Source organism: Erpetoichthys calabaricus, chromosome 1, assembly GCF_900747795.2.
Source record: "Erpetoichthys calabaricus chromosome 1, fErpCal1.3, whole genome shotgun sequence".
NCBI classification, from domain to species: domain Eukaryota; kingdom Metazoa; phylum Chordata; class Cladistia; order Polypteriformes; family Polypteridae; genus Erpetoichthys; species Erpetoichthys calabaricus.
The window spans coordinates 151,238,850-151,263,061 of NC_041394.2; positions in this window are offsets into that span (position 1 = coordinate 151,238,850).

Genomic DNA, 24,212 nt, shown 5'->3' on the forward strand with positions numbered 1-24,212 from the left:
GTAACCCATCCTCCCCCAAAAAGTACCTGTGCCGATAAACCTATGGTAATACTAACAGTGATGCACAACAACACATTTCAGAAGATAATTGTGCCTCAGTTCACTTGAAAGGGTTAAGCAATTAAGGTACTGTCTACATTTGGGTAAATAAAGCATTGACTTAAGGAGGGAAGGAAATGGCCAAGCCAATTAAAGTGAGCTAGTGGTTTTTAAAACCTTTGACAGTGGCAGAGAGTCAAGGCAGATTGACACTCATAGTGTGAGTTCACTAATTAGCACTCAGGCCTCCATAAAGTGAGCCCTTAGGTAAAGATGCTGATTAGCCTTTGAATGTGTTGCTGAGAAATTTTCCTGGTGTTGTTGAACTCATCTAGTTTCCCTCCAGCTTAGGATTTTGTAAATGGCACAGCTTTAGTATTTTTCACCCTGTCAAAGGGCTTGTACAGCCCAGCAGTATTTTAATAAAGCCAGCCATCATAATCTTTATGACCTGATATTAGCAAAATCTAGTGACATTCAAGGAGCAATCCTTAAGTGAGGAGATGTGAAAACTGGGAGCCCTTCAGAAGCAATGGGATAGGGAGGCCAGTAATTTCAGGAAATTATTGTATGTCTGTTCTGCTACATCGCTTCATTTTAGTCCCCAGGAAAAGCAGGTTCCATTCATTTAAATTCAAACTATTCTTATTAAGCACACTACCATTTATGAGCGCAGCATACTATTGAAGAAGTACAAATTCTGTGCAGTGTAAAAGTTGAAATGTAACATAAACAAAAAACATATTGTTGCAACACAAAGAGAAAAACATCATGTAATATATTGTCACAGTTATGCTCACCTCCTTAAAAATCCCATGAGCAGAGGAACATCCCAAAATGGAAGGCCAAGTATCTCAAGGTGCCTGATGAGAGGACTGAGAAAGTTCCAGGGCAGTCATGCTGTCCTGAATGAGGGTTTCTCTGGCACAAGTAGGTCACTGCAAGAAAATGGACCACCACTTCCAGTCCTATTAATTCTACTGCAGTATAAGAAATATGCTCAGCTCAAAGGTCCACTAGTTGATAGATAGATGATAGATGGATCTTTTTTGTCATTGTTACTTTTACAAAGGAACAACAAAATTGAAGGTGCAGTCAACTCAGTGTGAGGCATAAGAGTTAAAAAGACAAGAAGAGAGAAAATAATAACAAACCGAATAGTAATAAAAGTACTTTACACGTCTGGCACCTCCAGGGAGAACACCATGCTGAACTATGGCAGGTGTGTGACAGAAAGACCCTATCATTGACAACTAGAGCTGAAGAGGAAATGACCAAAGGAAAGCAAATTAAGTCATCATTGTCCTAAAAGGAAGGCTGCTTGGACTAGCCGACAATAACCTAAGACCATGACAACACCTAGATGATGGACTTTTTTGCAAATATTTTGATTTATTTTGCATTTTTGCAAAACAATAATGTAATTTGTAACACACAGAGGTGGGAAATCTAATTAGAAAGTGCCAGTTTGGAGGAGTCATAAATATTTTATTTCAATAATCCACCAAATATTGTCAAAATTTGCACCAGTTCTTGCCAATTATTTTCAAAATAATAATTCCATTTTTTTAGTGCTTCTGACTTTGAAGTCTACTAAAAGAAATAGTGATCCCGTATAGAAATGGGAATAGCTACAGAAGAATAAGAAGTGCTTCTGACCAGTAATACTAGCAAATTTACTATGAGTCAGTTCAACTTGCATCCATCCTCCATCCATCCATTTTCTTACCCTTTTTAGGATCAAGTGATGTCTTTGCTTATTCTAGCACAGGGGTCTCCAACTCCAGTCCCGGAGAGCTACTGTGGCTGCAAGTTTTCATTCTAACTCTTTTCTTAATTAGTGACCAGTTTTTGCTGCTAATTAACTATTTCCCTTTATTTTACTTGACTTTTCTTGAGACTCTGACTGATGAATTGATTGTTTTTTCCTTAAACGGCACCTAAACATAAATTTGATGTGAAGTGAGCCAACAGATGACCAACTAAGTTGGGGGCTCAATCTCCAACCAACTTCACTTCATTCAGTTTCTTAATTTGAGGCCAATTCTTGTTGCTAATTAATCCCGTTATTTAATTCCATGTTGCTCATTCTGTCATGACAGACATGTCAAAAACTGTTGATTTACTTTTTTAAGAGCGCTGTCAAAATGTTTTGTGGAACTGAGCAGATCAACATTACTGAGGCCTTCACCTTTCTTTATTTTCAGTTATTGTGTGATGGACGCAGGTTGTTGTTTATGTGTTGGTACATTTTGTATCTCATTATTGTTTGGTTGCTAATTAAGGAAAAAAATAATTAAGAGGCCTGGGTCTTAAGATGTGCATCAATTAAAATTAAGGCAAAGAGTTAATTTGCAGCAAAATCTGGTCACTGGTTAAGAAAAGGGTTAGAATGAAAACTTGCAGCCACAGTAGCTCTCCAGGACTGGAGTTGGTGACCCCTGTTCTAGCAGCACTGCAAATGAGAGTGCAACACCATTCCAAGGATAACTCACACACAACCACACCCATCCACACTAGCCCCATGTAGTGACTGTATCCTGCACATCTTTGGGGATGTGGAAGGAAAATAAGAGCACCTGAAAAAAAAAAACATGAAAAAATCAGGGGGGGAACATGCAAACTACACACAGATGAGGACCATGCCCGTGTTTTAATGCAAGACTCAATATGCAAAAGGTGGCAATATTAACTGCTGTCCCACCATGCAACCCCACAGATCAACATAAATATTTAAATAACTGTTGAGAGCAAGCAGTAAAACAGAATATTAACAGACAATATACAGTGCATCCAGAAAATATTCACAGCGCATCACTTTTTCAACATTTTGTTATGTTACAGCCTTATTCCAAAATGGATTAAATTCATTTTTTTCCTCAGAATTCTACACACAACACCCCATAATGACAATGTGAAAAAAGTTTACTTGAGGTTTTTGCAAATGTATTAAAAATAAAAAAACTGAAAAAGCACATGTACATAAGTATTCACAGCCTTTGCCATGAAGTTCAAAATTGAGCTCAGGTGCATCCTGTTTCCCCTGATCATCCTTGAGATGTTTCTGCAGCTTAATTGGAGTCCACCTGTGGTAAATTCAGTTGATTGGACATGATTTGGAAAGGCACACACCTGTCTATATAAGGTCCCACAGTTGACAGTTCATGTCAGAGCACAAACCAAGCATGAAGTCAAAGGAATTGTCTGTAGACCTCCGAGACAGGATTGTCTCGAGGCACAAATCTAGGGAAGGTTACAAAAAAATTTCTGCTGCTTTGAAGGTCCCAATGAGCACAGTGGCCTCCATCATCCGTAAGTAGAAGAAGTTAGAAACCACCAGGACTCTTCCTAGAGCTGGCCAGCCATCTAAACTGAGCGATCAGGGGAGAAGGGCCTTAGTCAGGGAGGTGACCAAGAACCTGATGGTCACTCTGTCAGAGCTCCAGAGGTCCTCTGTGGAGAGAGGAGAACCTTCCAGGAGGACAACCATCTTTGCAGCAATCCACCAATCAGGCCTGTATGGTAGAGTGGCCAGACGGAAGCCACTCCTTAGTAAAGGCACATGGCAGCCTACCTGGTGTTTGCCAAAAGGCACCTGAAGGACTCTCAGACCATGAGAAAGAAAATTCTCTGGTCTGATGAGGCAAAGATTGAACTCTTTGGTGTGAATGCCAGGCGTCACGTTTGGAGGAAACCAGGCACCGTTCATCACCAGGCCAATACCATCCCTACAGTGAAGCATGGTGGTGGCAGCATCATGCTGTGGGGATGTTTTTCAGCGGCAGGGACTGGGAGACTAGTCAGGATAAAGGGAAAGATGACTGCAGCAATGTACAGAGACATCCTGGATGAAATCCTGCTCCAGAGCGCTCTTGACCTCAGACTGGGGCGACGGTTCATCTTTCAGCAGGACAATGACCCTAAACACACAGCCAAGATATCAAAGGTGTGGCTTCAGGACACCTCTGTGAATGTCCTTGAGTGGCCCAGCCAGAGCCCAGACTTGAATCTGATTGAACATCTCTGGAGAGATCTTAAAATGGCTGTGCACCGATGCTTCACATCCAACCTGATGGAGCTTGAGAGGTGCTGCAAAGAGGAATGGGCGAAACTGGCCAAGGATAGGTGTGCCAAGCTTGTGGCATCATATTGAAAAAGACTTGAGGCTGTAATTGCTGCCAAAGGTGCATCGACAAAGTAATGAGCAAAGGCTGTGAATACTTATGTACATGTGATTTCTCAGTTTTTTTATTTTTAATAAATTTGCAAAAACCTCAAGTAAACTTTTTTCATGTTGTCATTATGGGGTGTTGTGTGTAGAATTCTGAGGAAAAAAATGAATTTAATCCATTTTGGAATAAGGCTGTAACATAACAAAATGTGGAAAAAGTGATGCGCTGTGAATACTTTCCGGATGCACTGTATGCAGCCATGGTCCTTACATTACAGTTCTTCACAGTTGTTTATGCGCTGTCACAAAGTACACACAACAGATCTACCTGATCTCAACAATCTGATCAACCTGATCTCAAGATCTACAGAAAGGAACACGCATTCAGCTATTCAACTATTCAGCTGACTAATGTTCCAAAATACTTTGCATAGTCCTCATTGTGTACGCATAACAGTCATGGCATGAACACTTAATACATTTTATTTATATAATAATAATAATAATAATGCATTTTATTTATAGAGGCACTTTACATTAGCAGTAAATCTGAAAGTGCAACATAAAAAGATTAAACAAAGGCAAGGCAAGATAAAAACAGAGATTAAACAACAATAATTATAGCATTCTTGTTAATATGCTTTCATAAATAGAAAAGTCTTTAGCTGTTTTAAAACAGCCCACAATCTGCTGTGTTCTTAGGCCCTCTGGTAGGGCATTCCAGAGCCGTGGAGCAGCGGCTGCAAAGGCTCAGTCACCCATTGTATGAAGTTTGGTCACGGGGGGCAAAGGCGGTGGGTACTTGTAAAATGGAGGTTTCTTGTAGTGGATTGTAATATAAGGAGTTCTTTAAGATATTGTGGAGCATTTCCATGGATACACTGGTGAGTAAATAAACAGAGTTTGTATTCGATACGGAGCTGGATAGGGAGCCAATGAAGTGACCGAAGGATTGGTGAGATATGTTCATATTTCCACACCCTCATCAGGATTCTTGCAGCACTATTTTGAATTTGTTGGAGCTTTTGAAGGCTCTTGTTGGGTATCCCGATGAGGAGTGCATTACAATAGTCCAGTCTGGATGAGACAAAGGTATGAACCAGCTTTTCAGCATCACAGAGGGAGAGGTAGGGACAGAGTATGGCTATGTTTCAGAGATGAAGGAATGCAATTTTACAAAGGTGATGGATATGTATATCAAATGAAAGATGGGAGTCTAACTTGACACCCAGATTTGTAACAGAAGGGTAAAGGGTAATGGTACGGTCAGAAAAGGAAATGCAATTTACAGAGGAACGAAGTTGATGGGGGGTGCCAATTAAAAGAGCTTCAGTTTTGGTGCTGTTCAGCTTGAGGAAGTTCTTGGACATCCAGGCCTCAATCTCATCCAAGCAAGAGGAAAAAGTTGATGGAGGTGTAAGAGAAGTCGAATCCAGTCTCACATAGAGCTGCGTATCATCGGCATAGCAATGGAATGAAACTCCATGCTTGTGGATGATGTGACCCAGGGGTAGTATATAGATATTAAAGAGGGTCGGCCTAAGGACTGATCCTTGTGTGACCCCACAGGTGACAGTGTGGGTATGAGATTTAGTATCCCCCAAGGCCACATACTCAGTCCTGTCTGTAAGATAAGACTTGAACCACTCGAAAGCAATGCCAGAAAGTCCAATTGTATAGTGAAGATGATAAAGGAGAATATTATGATCTACCGTATCAAATGCAGCTGTAAGGTCCAGGAGGATAAGGAGTGATGGAGAACCATGGTCAGCAGCCATCGGGAGGTCATTGGTGACTCTGACCAGGGCTGTCTCTGTGCTGTGAGAAGTTCGGAAACCAGACTGAAATTTTTATATATAATATAGCATGAGAAGGGCACTATATAATAAAATATATTATTATCTTTATTATTATTATTAATAGTAATCACCTGGTAACACTTAAAGTTTCAATGAACCACAACAGTCCTTAACTGAATAAATACAATAAAATATTTTCTCCAATACAAGAAAGTTGTAGAAGTGGTCAGTACAGAAAACCACTTCTGCAAAGAAATGGAACAAAATGGAGCAAAAAGGCATGTACAGCAAGAAGAAGAGCAAGAAATAGAGAAAGAGGAATACAACAAATTTCAAATAAAATTAGAGCCATTCTGATTAATAATGTAATCAACTGTGCAAAGAGTATGCATGAAGCAGAATGAAGAAAGCAACCCAATCTGAACCATTGTTGGAATCATCCTAACCTTTAGGAGTGGGAGCAGGTGAGTTAGTAAAAATTCAAATTAACCTGCAGGATATTTGACTCTCATAATAGCTTATCAACAACATGTTTAAGCGTGACGTACTGCAGCGTAGTTGCCATTTGAGAGAAACAGTATTATGTCATATTATGTCAAAGAGATGCACTACTTATATGTGAAGGTAACCTATACAAGTTAAAGGAAGTAATGCTTAAAATATTTATAATGCACTGATAAGGCCTCACCTAGACACTACATGCAATTTTGGCCTCCGGGCTATAAAAAAAGACATATTGTATATTAGAAGAAAAAGTCCAGAGAAGAGCGACTAGGCTGATTCCAGGACTGCAAGGTATAAGTTATGTGGAATGATTAAAGGATTTGAATCTTTACTGTTTAAGCAAACAGAGATCAGGACTTGACATGAGTGAAGTTTTTTAAAATGATGAACCATTTGTCCTCTGCTTGGTGATTGAAAACAAATTTGCAACTGCATTCCAAATTATCTCCTGCTGTATAACCCATCTGGTAGATTGCATCTAAGGGAGGATGACAGTATCCAATATTCTGTCACTGAAGCCACATAATGCTGGAGAAGAACCCTGATCTCAGACACTGTTATCATATGTATCACTTTCAACACAGGGAACCTGCTGAATCTGTTTCTGTACAAAAGCAAATTAAGTAAGTATTTCAATTTTCAGACCACCTTTGTTCTTTACATCCCAATATATCCAAACCTTAATAATTTATTCAGGCATTAGTTAAACCAAGAGTCTCCCATTAGACAATTTTTCCCATTTCCAGTTTACCAGGAGCATATTATGCCACACAAGTAAATCTATCTGGATTTGTAAAAGAATTATAAAAATTAGCAAATGTTCCTATTGCTAGTATCCATTGCAGGCCAGGGATATAACACAACATGTAAAAAGTATATATAGTTGCTTGAGATTACACTATACAAGTGGATCTGCATGCTGCTACTTGGGAATATATTAGACAAGTACACATGCCTAACATGACCTTGTTTTCAGAGATATCCACAACTAGCAAAGTCCCCATTGTTCGCCAAGGTGAGTACCTGGGCTAGCTCAAAATTATATTGTAAAAAAGAAGCAGAAAATTTTGGTTTTAAGATTAGATTACTTTATTAACTTTCCTAACATTTTGATGCAAAGCAGCTGGGTTTTCTCTTGAGACTCCTGTTGCCTCCCACATGCCCACAATGTGCATATTACAATAAATGTTTCATATTAAAATAATTGACTTTGTCCTAGCATGAGTGGCAGTGAATGTGTAAATGAGCATGGCCTGCAACAGTTCTTGTCTAGTATATTCTGCTGACAAGAAAAGGTGTGGCTCCTTGCAGTGTCTTTTATTTGAAAATACAGATATGGAAAACGAATGGTACAGATTGTAAAAAACATATGACATACTCAGGGGAAGACAGCGAGTCAGGGTTACAGCTTGAATTAATTACATCGTTTGCTATTGTCCAACATATTAGTTACTAGGCTGCATTTCAAACTAGAAAAAACTTGTATTATATACAGAATTTGTCATTATGAACACAATCCAATGATTTTACAAATGTTTCCATTGTCACACATGCAAGCCATGGGAGGATTTGGGTAGGTAACACAAACAGGAAAGGATGATGGTGAAACACAGCTACTTTCACTGACTCGAAGAAAGACAGTATATATATATATATATATATATATATATATATATATATATATATATATATATATATATATATAAAAATTTTAAGGATTAGGAGATAAATAAAAAAGGTCAAAACAAAGAGTCTCCAAATCTATCAACATAGCCAAAATGAGAACAAATATCAAAGGTCAGGGAAAAGAGCAAAAGATTTAAGAATCAGGAAATCATAAACGTCTTGAAAGTTGTAAAAGAAGATAGGCTTTTTATACACATGCTTGGACACAAAATGTTCTTGGAGATGACCTTTTAACCTCTCACTAATTGGCCCCTTGACATCAAGACCATTAAAGTCATGCTCTTGGCAACTGGGATCCACATCATGATGATGATGGAATCCACAAAATGGCAGTGCCAAGGAAAACAAAATGGCATTAGAACATTAGAACATTGAAAGTCCCAACGTCTTACTGTCTACCACACTACTTGGCAGCTTATTCCAAGTGTCTATCGTTCTTTGTGTAAAGAAAAACTTCCAAATGTTTGTGCGAAATTTACCCTTAACAAGTTTCCAACTGTGTCCCCGTGTTCTTGATGAACTCATTTTAAAATAACAGTCTTGATCCACTGTACTAATTCCCTTCATAATTTTAAACATTTCAATCATGTCACCTCTTAATCTTCTTTTGCTTAAACTGTATAGGCTCAGCTTTTTTAATCTTTTCTCATAATTCAACCCCTGTAGCTCTGGAATCAGCCTAGTCGCTCTTCTCTGGACCTTTTCTAGTGCTGCTATGTCCTTTTTGTAGCCTGGAGACCACAACTACACACAGTACTCCAGATGAGGTCTCACCAATGTGTTATGAAGCTTGAGCATAACCTCCTTGGACTTGTGCTACATAACCTAACATTCTGTTAGCCTTCTTAATGACTTTTGAACACTGTCGGGAAGTCGATAGCTTAGAGTCCACTATGACTCCTAAATCCTTCTCATAAGGTGTACTCTCAATTTTCTGACCACCCATTGTGTATTCAAACCTCACATTTTTACTTCCTATGTGTAATACTTTACATTTACTGACATTAAACTTCATCTGCCACAAATCTGCCCAAGCCTGTATGCTATCCAAGCCCTTCTGTAATGATATAACGGATTCCAAATTATCTGCTAATCCTCCTATCTTGGTATCATCTGCAAACTTAACCAGCTTGTTCCTATCTAAATCATTTATATATATTAAAAATAGCAGCGGCCCTAGCACTGACCCGTGTGGAACACCACTCTTAACATCGGCCAGTTCTGATGAGGTTCCTCGCAACATCACCCTCTGCTTCCTGTGTCTGAACCAGTTTTGCACCCATCTAAAACATCACCCTGAACTCCCACTTCTTTTAATTTGATGCCCAACCTCTCATGTGGTACCTTATCAAATGTTTTCTGAAAGTCAAGATAAATAATATCATATGCTCCACTTTGATCGTATCCTTTTCTTGCCTCCTCATAGAATTCTAGCATGTTAGTAAAACACGACCTCCCTCTTCTGAACCCACACTGACTGTTCAGAATAACTCCTGTCCTTGCCTGGTGTTGCTCAATCTTATCCTTAATAATTCCTTCCATTAATTTTCCTGTGATGCATGTTAAGCTTACTGGCCTATAGTTGCTTGGATCTGCCCTGTCATCCTTTTTATATAATGGAATGATATTTGCCATTTTCCAGTCCTTCGGAATTTCTCCTGTGCACAGTGACATCCTAAAAATATGTGTCAAGGGTTTATATATGAACCTCCTAGCCTCCTTAAGAACTCGAAGGTAAATATTATCTGGTCCTGGTGATTTGTTTGATTTGTGGCAAAACGCTCATAAAAATGTATTAAACCTAAAACCTAAAAATCTAGAAAATATATACTGTATAATCATCCAAAATTAATTCAGCATAAAGCATAAAATATTTATGAAAAATACAAAATCATAACATTGCTAAGCACTTATTTGTTTCCCCAATGATGTCACTTCCTAAAGTGGAAGCTTCTCCCCTTCTTCCCCAGCCCCTATATAAACTAAGGTGTCACCAGAAGTTGGCATTCATTTTAACCTTAATCCTATAGAAGTGAGACCTACCCAAAAGGCAATGAAGAGCCAAGTTATTGAAGGACTGGAGGTCAGTCCATTTTTTGTTGCATTTTTCTGCAAAGGAACCGTTTATCTAAAATTAACAGAGCTTCTTCCTTGATGCCCCAACACCCTGATGCTGCATCTGATCTCTTTATTGCTACATATTCTGATTAACTTGCTCTAATTCATGAAATAAACAAGTAATGGGAATTAAACTGGGAACTTGCGTGTATCCAGTCCATTTCCATTCAAAAACAATCACTTTCTGGAATTTAATTGTATGATCATAATTATATGATGATTCAAATTAAGCACTCAGAATTCCAAAATGCTTAAAATAACAACCCTATACCTTCTTAATCTTATTTAGGCTTATGTGAACTTGAGCCATTTTCTAGACTGGAGCCTGTCCTGTTGTTCTATGCTGGTGCAAGGTAGAAAATATCCCTGGACATTGCACCAGTCTATCAAAGATACACTCATGAACATACTCACAGGGACCAGCTTGGAATCAACAACTGACCTAACTTGAATGCCTTTGGGGATCTGGGTAGAAAAACCAGAATGCCTGTAGGAAATCAACATGCAGATATGGTGAGAATGTGCAAATGCCACACAGTCACCAACCAGGTATCAGTTCTAACCTGTTCTGACAAGATTGTTACAGAGGCAGCTTTGTAATAGAAGGGACCAGAAGATGAAATGTAGTCATTTCTAGCCAAAATTGTGTTGCTAAGAGTGTTAATCCTATCTTTCACCAAAATGGAAGTCATAGTAAAAATGTGTAGCACAATAATCAGTAATGAGAAAGTCAAAACAAAAAAGAAAAGGGTATTTATCTGTAATCTTAGTGTAACCTGGGTCAGGTTTCAAAAAAAAGGAATATATATATATAACTGCGAGTTTTGTGTAAATAAAGTTTATTGAAGTTGAGGATGTATACGTAGGTGTCCTCAGATTGGCCAGAAAAAAAAAACCGGGTTGCAAGAGTAAAAAAAAAAAAAAAGATAGTTAGGAAGAGTTGCGGTACGAAGAGGAGAAAACGGGAGTGGTGAGAGAGAAAGAAAAAGAAAAGAGAGCTTCAGGCGAAACGCCGAAGCGAAAAGAAAGAGAGAGTTTCAGGCAAAATGCCGAAGCGAGAAGAAAGAGAGAGCTTCAGGCAAAACGCCGAGGCCAGAAGAAAGAAAGTTTCAGGCAAAACGCCGAGACCAGAAGAAAGAGAGTTTTAGGCAGCACGCCGAAGCAAGACGGAGAAAGAACGAGAAGGAGTGACTGTTCAGGCAAAACGCCTAAGCAAGACTGACAGAACGAAAGAGAAAGTTGTAGTTGAGGCAGCACGCCGAAGCAAGACGGACAGAAAGAGAAAAGAGAGTCGTAGTTGAGGCAAAACGCCTAAACGAATAGAGGAAAGAGAGTTTCAGGCAAAACGCCTAAACGAATAGAGGAAAGAGAGTTTCAGGCAAAACGCCTAGACGAAAGAAAGAAAGAGAGTCGCATTTGAGGCGTCACGCCGAAGTTAGACGGACAGAAAGAGAAAATAGAGTCGCAGTTGAAGCACAACGCTGAAACAAGACGGAGAAAGAACTAGGAGTCACGGTTGAGGCAGCAAGCTGAAACAAGACAGAAAGAACGAGAAAGTCGGAGTTGAGGCAGCACGCTGAAACAAGACGAATAGAACGAAAGAGAAAAGAGAGGCAGGTTGAGGCAAAATGCCGAAACAAGACAGAGAGAGAAAGAAAGAGGGTGTTAAATGTAGCAAACGGCTACAACACAAAGAAGAGTTGGTTGATAAAGGGAAAGACGGCAGGCAGGACACAAGGCAGAAATGGTGATCAGTGAGTAAAGAGGGTGTTTGAGAGAGAGGGAGAAGGAGGAATATATAAAACCAAGGTCGGTGTGTTTTTTTTGTTTATTTGTTTTAAAGTGGCTTGAGTAAATTCTCAAGTGAAGGGGCCAGTTTTTGTGTTGTTTGTTTGGCCACTACGCACCCGAGCTACGTTTGGGGCCCCCAACGGATTGAGTAATATTCATTGACTGTGGAAATATGTCCGGGTGAGCTCACCAATAGTGTCGGGACCAATATATATATATCGGGTTATAAATAAGTTACTGTTTGTGTTTTATGTATAGTGTGTATATTGTAAATTATCAATTTAAAAAAAACTGTTTCACTTTCAATTTAGTAAAGAGAGTTTTGTTTATATATTTGAGTAACTGATTTGATTATTGATTATAAGGTTGAAGGTGGGTGATTGTGTACCTTCCCACCATAGAGGTGGCGACACCATTATAAAAGAGCTCAGGACCTTGCATACCGATAACGGAAGGGTGTTGCAAGGGGGTTACATTAGATAACCTGAAATCACATTGTGCTGACTTTTATACTGCCACAGTGATAATATCAAGCAGCACACACTTCCTGCCATCCGTAATTAGCAAAACTATTGTAATACAGATAAAATGGCAGTGCCCGGAACAAAACAAATATGCCCCCATAACAGAAAAACATATCTTAATGTCTGTACCAACACTTTATTCTGAATTTGAACATCAAAAATAGAATATCCATACTACAAAGCCATATAGTGCCAAAGATAGTAAATGGCATAGCATGAAATCAGAAAAAATGAATACCACTAACCACTGGGCCATCAACCTCTGAATGAAATTATATTAAGTCAGACTGCTGGGTCCTGAGATCAAAAGAACTTGATTGTGTCCAAAATAACTAATAACATAATGAAAATTACCAGAAATTGCCAGGCATTGAATTAAAACACATCAGAAGTACCCAATACTTCCCTGAGTTAAATTATAATTTGCTATCTGAACTGTCTGGAATTGTATTAGATTACATAAGCAAGAAGGATAGACACTATTTTCAATTTTATTTCAAGTGTTTTGGCTCCTGGTATTGGCAATATTTAGCACTATACGAGGTGCATTTATGGGTAATGATAGATATGCACATAACAAACATTGAAAATATAATATTATTGATTTACAGTACTAATATTAATGATATACTGTAGATCTGAAAAATATTAAACAATGAGCAAAAAAATTAAAATTAAACACTAAAATTTATTAATATAAATTTTTACAGTAGCTGTCCACTCCTCATTTCTAATGAGTCTGCACGCAGTTTGTGTGAGGAACTTGCAGATTTGGGTGCAACTGCCGATCATAATGTGATGTGGGAGACCCTTCCGTGACAAAACCCTGAAGGTTGCTGAGGGTTGTGTAGGTGTTACCGGTGTTCCCAGAAGGAGGTGTTTCATCTCGCAGGGCACCCTGGATTTCATCGAGATGATTGGCAGCACATGGCTCAATGGCAACTCTGGTCTGTACCGGGAACTGAGAAGGATGGTTGCGAGAGCTCTGAGGACAGATAAAGAGGCGTTTGTTAGAGGAATCTGTGAGCAAATGACACACCATCTGTGGTCTAGCGACCCACGTCCTGCTTACAGAGGAATCGAAGCATTACGCACATCCGAATCTGTTCTTCGGAGAGTCGCAGTCAGGGCGGCTGATGGAACGGTCCTTACAGATGACACTGCAGTTGTGACCTGCTGGGCTGGCTACTTTGAGTAGTTTGTTCAAAGCTGATCCTCCGGCGAGGAAGTTGAATATCTCTGGGTCCACAGTTCTTGAGGCTGATCCTGCAATTAGCTGTGAACCACCCAATCTCACTGTGATTGCACAGGTGGTGAACCAGCTGAGGTGGGAAAAGGCTGCAAGGATCTGTGGTATCCGGGGTGAACTTCTCCAGGCTGGTGGTAAGGCTGACCTCCTGGCATTGCAAGCAATCTTTGCTTCAATTTGGGAGACTGGCATCATCACTGGAAAACGGAACTTGTCGTCCCTATCTGGAAAGGGAAGGGTGATCGCCTGGATTGCAACAACTACTACTGCTCTTGGTGCCGGGTAAGGTCCTTGCTAGGGTCATCCTCAATAGGATCCATGATCACTTGCTCACCTACCAACAACCGGAATAGTCTGGCTTTATGCCTAAGAAGTCTACCATCGACTGCATCCTAGCACTGAGGGTTCTCATGGTGCGCAAACGTGAATATTGGCAGAGTTTCTTTGGAGCCTTTGTCAATTTTCGTAAAGTGTTCGACTCAGTTGATCGAGCTGCCCTGTAGGACATCCTGAGGGTTCGCAGGATCCCCTCAAGGTTGCTGGATATCATGGCCAGCCTGTACACTGGTACTATGAGTTCTGTGCAGCGTGGAGGCAGAACCTCTGCGTTTTTCCCAGTTGATTCTGGGGTTCATCAGGGGTGTGTTCTTGCTCCTACTCTGTTCAATGCTTGTATGGACTGGGTGTTGGGCAAGGTCGTGGAGTCCAGCAGCTGTGGGGCATCTGTTGGTGAAGATTCACGTATCTTGACTTTGCTGACAATGGTGTGATCTTCGCGGAGTCCATGGAGGCTCTGATCGGGGCACTCGAGAGACTGAGCGAGGAGTCTGAGTGTCTGGGCTTGCGAGTGCCCTGGATAAAACCCAAGATCCAGGCCTTTAATGACCTCTTGGGCACATCCATCAGCAGTGTGTCTGTTTGCAGAGAGAGTGTCAACTTTGTCAAGAGGTTTACTTACCTTGGCAGAGACATTCATGTCTCTGGTGACTCTTCCTATGAAGTCAGTAGACAGATTGGGAGAGCATGGGGGGTCATGAGGTCGCTGGAAAGGTGCTCCCGATATCTGTGCAAAAGGACAAAGGTCCAAGTCTTTAGAGTCCTGGTGCTTCCTGTCTTGCTATATAGTTGTGAGACATGGACGCTGTCCAGTGAACTGAGACAAGTCTGGACTCCTTTGGTACTGTGTCTCTCCAGAAAATCCTTGGGTACCGTTGGTCTGACTTTGTATCGAATGAGCGGTTGTTCATGGAGTCCCGAATGAAGAACATCATCTGCATTGTGAGGTAGCATCAGTTACGGCACTACGGCCATGTGGCACGGTTCCCCGAGGGTGATCCAGCTCGTAAGATCTTCATTGTTGGGGACCCAAGTGGCTGGATCAGGCCAAGGCCATGTAACACCTGGCTGCAACAGATAGAGGGTCATTTCTGGAGGGTGGGACTGGACCGCGTGTCTGCCTGGGGGGTTGCCAACCGGGATCCCGAGTTGTTTCGTTGTGTAGTGGGCGCGGCAACGCATTGTACCAGTGCATGCTCCCCAACTTGACTTGACTTGACTTGATTTGTCCACTCCATCTCCCTGTGACAGCTGGCAAAGAACCAGCCCAAGGCTTAAGAAGAGGAGTTCCAGATGCTTCAAATTGTGTTCTCTCCTCTAGTCAGTCTTTGAGGACCACACACAAGAATGTTGAAAAAGCATCTTGAATACTCTATGAGGTCTATTACAGGAATACCTAGATCTTGTCTTCTGGCTGTTGTGACATGAAATCACAAACATGATGAGAAGGGATGGAGGCCTTCAAAAGACCATGAAGCAGGCCAGGACCTTCACTGACCTGCCTAGAAGAGGCCCACTTTAAATCAGCCAGTCTCTAACTACTACCTGTTGTGAATTCATCCTAACAAGCGCAAAATTGGGGCATTGACTTTAAAAGTTAAAAATATAAAGAATGTCCCAAAATCAAACTCAAAATGTCTCACAAGAGGAAACCTTCAAACTATGTCTTATATAGACAAATCCAACAAAGTATCTTTATAAGTGAAGAATTTATTTAATAAAAAAATAGAAAAACAGGGAAACAAATAAGACAAAAAGGAGTAACCTAAAAAGCAATCCAAGGTGAGTAAGTCCCAATACACAATCAAACAGCAGATTCCGATAAATGTATGCAGTATCACAAAAAAATCCAATAAACCAGAATACTCAAGAAATAATAATACTTACTTTTATCTCCACATACAAACTTAACATTCCACTACTGTGTTATCTTTCTGGCCAAGTAAAGCAGTGAAATCAAGGGTGGACCCACATCTTGGGGTTCTTCCCATAAAGTACACGGAATGGCTACACATTTAAAGTAAAAGTACATTAATGACAAATTACAAACAAAAATAACACAACAATGAAAAATAATACTTTAAATTTTTAACAAAACAACCATAAAATAGAAAATAAATACAAGCCAGGGAAAAAACCATGGTTATAACACAACTTCGGCCATGTGACCAGAAAGGTTTAGGAGAGAACTACGCAGAGGACCAGAAGTTCATATTTGCTTGCTGTAATAAGAGTTATTGCACTTTAAAAAGGGTTTATACTGTGCATACATTGAGCCCTGGTCCACAAAGAAAAAGAAAAACAAGCTAAAAAGCATCCCTAAGGGTCACAAAGGTTCTTGTTGGGTATCCTGGGACATTGCAGGGCAATTATTTTAGCTGTTGATTTTGAGACATATATTTTTCAGAAAAATTATGGAATTGTTTGTGGTATGAGTTCATTCCTAAGTTGTCATTGTGACCCTTTATGACTATACTAGGGGGCTCCGCCCCCTGCTCGCTTCGCTCGCCAACCCCTGGCGTTGGGGCATGACAAAGAGTGAGATGTATGAATTAGATATAGAATAGTGTGCAGCTTTGGATGATGCGCATAGAAATAACAAATAGAGTGTTTGGCATATATTAATGTTTTTTTGTCGGAATATTTCTTTGTATACAACATTAGTAGTAAAGATGGTGTCTTGTCCTTGAATGAGTCTTCCTTGGCATGGATCATTTATAATTTTAACTCTAACGTCAGATGAACGTCGAACACGTGAGAAGGCAACATAAAGTTGTCCATGTCCAAAAACGGGTTCAGAGAGGTAGATGCCAACCTTGTCCATGGTTTGTCCTTGTGATTTGTTGATGGTCATGGCAAATGCAGGTTTAATGGGGAACTGTCGCCGTTTCAATGTAAAAGGTAATTCTAGGTCAGAACTTGTAAGGTCAATTCTAGGAATGAGAACAGTATTGTTAGCATGTGATCCTGTAAGAACTGTTGCTTGAATAACATTGCGTGTCATGGTGTTGACGACTAACCGTGTGCCATTGCATAAACCCTGTTTTGTGTTAAGGTTTCTTAATAGCATGATTATTGTTCCGTTTTTAAGGGCAAGGTTGTGTTGTGGTAATCTGGCTAGGTTAATAGTGTTCAAATATTCTAAGGGGAAATTTAGATGTCATTGTCGTCATCAGAGTCAACTTTGTCAGAGCTTAGAAAGAGCTGTGTCTCTCCAGGAAGTAATGAAATGACCTGGTTATTAATGTGATTAACATTAATATTTTTTTGGACATAATATAGTGCGTTGTGTTAAAAGGGGTATTTGGTCTAATGTGATTGCTGTTCCAAATATCTCTTTTACTAAGTCGTCGAAGATAAAGGATTGTGGAATTGTAATAATATCTGGGTGAAGTCCATCTGTATTGGTGAGTGTACCATTTCCCTGTTGTATTAGCCAACTGTTATATTCTGGATCTGGACATCGCATGTTTTGTACCAACTGTATTGTTTTAAAGCAATGCCAATTGTCTGCGTATTTTAAGGTGGACTGAACAATAGCTGAGCGCATGGCATTTGGAACAATAGCCAAGCATTGTCTAAAATCTCCTAATAAAAGTACTTTTCCTCCAAAGGGAATATTATTATTCATCAACGTTTGTAGAAGTTTATCAATGGTGTTGAGTAAGTGACTGGATGCCATTGTACATTCATCAATAATTATCAGTTTCGCAAGACGGATGTCTCGGGCATTGCTACTGTGAATGTTCATAGTGGATACTGATGTCTCTGTGATTGGGACCGGTATTTTGAATATTGAGTGACATGTACGACCATTTATTAACAGATTTGCTGCCACTCCGGTTGTAGCAGATGCGATAATCATCTGTTGTCTTGCAGCAAAGAAATGTATAAGTGTTTCATAAAGGTATGTTTTTCCGCTTCCTCCAGGGCCGTCAAGAAAGAAGCATTTGGGTATAGGGCTGTTGTCCTCCGTGGCATGAATAATTTTGTGAAAAGCATCAGATTGTAATTCATTTAAAGAGGAAAGCATAGTTTGTGCAATTCGTTCTTCTTGTTGTAGATCAATAGTTGTGGAATTTATATCCGGTAAGGAATCTGGAACATTTGGTAAATGGAAGTCATCCAATGTATACCCAAGGAGCATAAGTGCTAATCGAATGTCGTTTAGTGCATAGGCTTCACAGTCGATGCAGGAATCTGCGTTTGATTGCCTTTTTGTTGCATGTCCATTATTTGTGACGCGCTATTTTTTTCTTTTATTTTATTCGCCTCCGCTTTGCGCAAAGTCCGTTTCAGTCTACGTCGTGCATTGTTTGTATCGAGCCTTGTCCGTTTTTGTATGTCGGTCATTTGAGCTTTCTGCTTTTCGCGTCTTGCTTTTTTTTTTCTGTCAGTTCATTTGCGTGTTGTACACGTCTCCGTTCATTTATTCTGTCTCTTCGCTCCCGTTTTTGTATGTCTGAGACGCGAGCTCTTTCAGTTTGAAATCGTGCTTGTTTCGATGCAGCACTTTGACACGCGCGCTGTATGCGTCTACGTTCATTGTATCTGTCCATTTGGGCACGTCTCTGTAACGGTGTCACTTGTGCTTTGCGTTTTTTGATCCTAGACATTTTTTCTCCCGGTGTTTCAGAAGCGCGTTTTATGCGCCGCCGTCTATTTTCTTGTTTCTTTTGTGTTCGTGTGTTTGTTCCCGTTATCCTTTCCGAATCGTTTTGTACCCGTGACCGTGTATTCATGACTTGTTTCTTTCTCAGCATGCGAAATATGGATGAGTAATAAGGAGGATCGCACTCACTGTTAATATGTAGCCTTTTCTGCAGTTGAACGGTTAATAGTGCTTTATTGAAAGGACATCCACCTATGCTGACACCTATGCTGCCTAGTGTGAAGGTGTCGACGTTCACTTTAGAATATGTGGCTTTGGGTGTCACTTCTTATGGATGTGTGTGTGGGGGGGGGGGGATTGTTGTTGCGCGAGCGTCTTCTTTCTTTTTGTGTTCCTGTGTCTTGTTGAATCCCCCTCTTTGTGTGTGTCCCGTCCCTTGCTTGTAGGGTCTGTGGGGTGGTTTTGTGTTCTTTTTTTTTGTCTTCCATGGGCTTGTTGAATCCCCCTCTTGGTGTGTGTCCCGTTCTGTCCCGTCCCGTGCCTGTAGGGTGGGGGGGGGGCGTGCCTTGCTGTTGTGCGCTCGTCTGTTCTTTTTTTTTGGGGTGTTTAGTTTCGTGTGCAATGTGTTTCGTGCTTTGCCCGCGTTTGACTACTTTTTTATGTGCCTTTTCCTTTTTTCGGTGCTTGTTGCGCCTCATTTCTGTGACTCCTTTTTGTATGTGCTCACTCCTTTTTTCTGTGGTCTTGTCCGCCTCTCGCGGCCCCTCATCCGCCTTTGTCGCCCTCTTTTGTCCGCCTTTCTCGTCTCCTCAGCCGACTCTCGCGGACTCTTTTTGCACCTGCGCCTCTCGCGGACCCTCATCCGCCTCTCTCGCCCTCTTTTGTCCGCCTTTCTCGGCTCCTCAGCCGACTCTCGCGGACTCTTTTTGCGCCTGCGCAGTACGTCTTTTTGCAGCTACGGCCCATGGCCGGATGTCCCTGCGTCCATCCGGTTTAGCATTCTCGGTTAGTAATATGGATTACATATAGAGTATGTACTAAAGTGTTAAGTGTTATGATTTCCTGCCACAACAAGGCACAAAAATGGGTGCAGGCTTCAAAAAGTGCCACAGAGCCTTCACTGGCCAGCCCAGGAAAAGCTTACCCCATCTCAGCTATTCCCCACCTGCTAGCTTAAGCTTTGGCCTAGGTTAGATCCAAAAATGGGGAAACTGGCTTTTAAAGTTTATGGATGCTTATATTAAGAGAGACAGGAACATCATCATCAAGCCTTGCGTCCACATTAACAAAGCAACAGTTCTTCATAATAAAAGAAAAGAATTAATTTATAGAATTGGAAAATGCACACCAAAGGCTAGGCATGGGAGAAAGAGCAAAATATAGCTTTGCCCAGAAAGTAAAACCTTCAGTAAGTAAATCCAATATTTCAAACTAAGGACAGTACCTTAAACAAAAGCAGGGTTCAAAATCCAGAAAATCTACAAGAAGAGCATAAGTCACAAAATCAGAAAATAGACCAAAATCAGTGCTTGAAGCGGTCCAGTGCCAGCACTACTTCTAACTTCTACCTAGAGTACTAGCAACATTTCTTAGCATACTAGTGCATAAAAGGTTTCACAAGGCAGACGCCAACCCCCACTCAAATTTCATTATATCACAAACCTCCAAGTTTCACGGTGGAACTACTCACACACTTTGAATGAATGTAATTATTACTCAGAGGTTCATGGGGGATCCCTTTCCCCTCCCCCACTCTTAAATCGAATGCTAGGGTATCGCTGTAAACAGAGTACTGGCAGTAATGTGGTTCCACTTCAAGCACTGATCACAATCACAATGACGAAGCTTCAGAATAAACTGAAGCCTCGTCTTCTTGGGCCCCACTTTAAGAAAGCAGGGTGCATAATTAAATATAAGACATCCATTGTTAACATAATACTTAAATATGAATAACTACCAAAAACATAATCAAAGAAAAAATGGAAACGTAATAAACAACAAGTAAAATTTTATATTAAATTAAACTTTACTTGAGCCAGGGACAAAACCGTAGCTAAAATGTAACATAAAAGGTTTCAAATTTAACAGGAAAAAGCAGGTATCCTAATTCACTGAAGAAGGTGATCTTTAATCAAATGCTCTTTGTGGGATCTCCCAACTCTGAGAGACACTGAGAAGGTAAGAGGTGTTGTAGAAGGAAAAGCTCTAGCAAGGGAGGAGTTTGGAGAGGCCATGGAGAAAGGCTATCATAAGGTATCATGGTTGTTTCAGCAAACTGTTCAGCGGCTCAGAAGAGGAAGGTGTGACCTTGCCCAGACTGTGTTAAGCAGGGATAAAGAAGTTCACTTCTGGGGAAATGATCAAGTGTTGGACGAACACTTTGAGAAACCTCCCAATCCATTGGACATGCAGGAGACAGCACTAAACATGTTCGGTGTGGGGTGGATCCCACTACTGTTGTTGAAGTCACTATGGTGGTCCATGACTCAGTGATGGAAAGGCTGCTGAGGTGGATGAGATTCATTCGGTGATTTTGAAAGCACTGGATATTGTTGGGATAGCGTGGTTACGGAATCTATACAGCATTGAAGGCAGATAAAGTACTCTTGGACTAATAGAATCACATGGTGGTCATTTGTAGTTAGAGAGAAGGAAGTTTGTGTTGACCTACTTAGCCTACTGTCACTGCAACCCTCACCAGGAAAAGTGGTTTCAGGTGATGAGATGAGATTTTGATGAGTTGAGATGAGGTTCACAAACCCTTATCTGAAATTCCAAAATTCCAAATTTTCAAAAACTAACGTCTTTATTGAAGTTAAACATGATGCATTGCCTGCCAGTGTGTATGGAGTCAGCAGCACAAGATGTGAGACTTTGGAAATTGTGAATGCCATGCTGGACTCTTTTCCACCAGGGATGCCTTCATTACAATGTTATAAACTGATAAACTTGTACTAAAAATAATAATTGCTTCAAGTTAATATGCTAAAGGTGATTCTATAGACAATTGAATCGGGTTTATTTACTCACATAGCATTTGAGTGTTGGCTTGTTTTTTAATGACAAAGTAAAATTGAATGTGTTGGTTGTCATCTGAAGTTAAATGTATCTAATTTTAGAACTTCAAGAGGACTACGGTAGATATTTACTGGTGTCATACACATGGGCATCTTGAGCATATTACCAGGACAAATGTACAGGTGTACCAATGGGATTGAAGAGAGAGTTACATTGTATATAATGCCAGTTTCTTTCCTGTCCCCAAAACAGAGGAAGTCCTGCCAGAAGAAGCCCGATGTGACATCTGATCCTTCCAAATTCTTCCCCTTTCAGTTTAGATGTAATAAAAGGAGACGAGTACAGAAAGTCATTGTCATTGACCAGCAGCAATACTAAGGAAAACAGTTCCATAACTCTTATTCTGTTAAGCCAAGATATTGTATTTCTACTTTCTTTGGAACAAATTTCAACTGTTTGCAACTCTTTCTATGCTTTTTTGCATTGGTATAGAAACAAAAGAACTAAAAATGGGCACACTTACTTTTTCTTATGAATTTATGTATGCATTTAAAAAAACTTGCAAAATCTCAAACTATAATTTTAATAATACTTTTTTGCATACTGCTGGGCTGCCTTTTTTCCATTAAAGGGGCACACAAGAAGTTTCCAACATACATATGAATTGAAATACATAAAAGGCTGATTTATGTACCCTTTTACTACAGCATCTACCTGTTCTCTCCCTCTCCATATAGTACACTCACGAAACCAGCCACACACTATCTGGCCACAGGTAAAAGAGAGTGAGAGAAAGAGAGAGAGAGAGAGAGGGAGAGAGAGAGGGAGAGAAAGAGAAAGAGAGAGGAGCAGTGATATAAGGAGTAAATCAGAGAATTGAGACGATGATCCAGATAACTAATCAGTATATCTGGATCTGTACCATTTCAAAGGGAGTTGCCAAGGAATACAGCTTGCCTCTTAATGTGACATAAATATTATATCTCTTTTCATTCCTATTATAAAAGAGAGTGTGGAGAGACAGACACCCTGGGAGGTTGGTTGGTGGCATCTTTCCCAGATGTGAGGCCATAACTGAAGAATAGAGGGAGACTGTCTCCTGGGACCAGGTGTTCCCCCAGTATGCATTCCTTTAGTATGGATGCCATTTGGACACCTGCAGGGCCACATGGAAACTGGAGTCCAGGTGAGCATCCCTAATGGGCTCCTTGGGGTCTATTTATTACATAATTTTATATTTTATCTTCTTATGTTTATCTTTTGCATTCTGTGTTGTACTTGTATGTTGCACCAATACTATCAAGACAAATTCCTAGTCCAAATTAATGTACCTGGCCAATAAAGTGAATTGTGATTCTGATTCTCTAGGGGGAGTTGCTGAGTCAGGCTTCTCTGTTTCCAAAAGGTTTTGCCTGACCCAGAGGTGATCACAGAAGGACATATTATTACAATCGAAGTACTCCAGAGTACAGCTTAAATGGAGTTCCTCTACCTCACTCAGGGAGTTAGAATTGGGATTGGGAATAAACAAAGCTTGCAAGGTGAGAAAAGGAGGAGAAAAGAATAGGAAAGAAAGGAAAAGGGAGGAGAAGATTATACTGTACTGTGTCACAAGCAGCTGGGGGACAGACCCAGCCGGGACGCCTGGGAGGACTGGGCCTCTGGGCCATGAGGGGGCAACCGCCCTGGATCGGAAGAGGACCACGGGAGAAGAGCAAGGAGGCTCAAGCCCATTGGGGCCCATAGCCACCGCCAGGAGGCGCCCCGAGCCTCAGAGAGCCCGGGAGGCATTCACTTCTGGCACACCTGGGAAGATGGATGAGGAGCCTTCCAGGGACACCCGGAGTGCTTCCAGGTGCAAGGGCAGCACTCTGCCGGAAGAATGTCATTAGGCACCTGAAGCACGTCCGGGTGAGAATAAAAGGGGCCGCCTCCCTACAATCGGGGAGCTAGAGTCGGGAGTGGGAGCAGGACAAGGCTCCCATGGAGAGAGGAAAGGCGGCCAATGGACAGTGAGAGAAAAGCCCGGAGTAGGGGTGATTGGTGCTGGGGGCACAGTGTGTTGTACAAGAACTGTGAATAAACGTGTGTACTTTTATAAAGATGTGGTGTCAGTCTGGTGGTGTTCGGGCATGTCTCACAACTGTTTTCAAAGAAGTTTAACAATCTTTGACAAATACATTAAACTTTTGTTTGAACACAAAACTGTGTTGACAGTTGTGTCTAAGATTTGGGGCACTAGTATGCCCCCCTAGGGGTCACACCATATAAAAACAAAATAGGGAGACAGGATCTTCCTCAGATAAATACAAATAACAAAAAAAACTCTATAATAAGGTTCACAAATAAGCAATCTTTAAACATG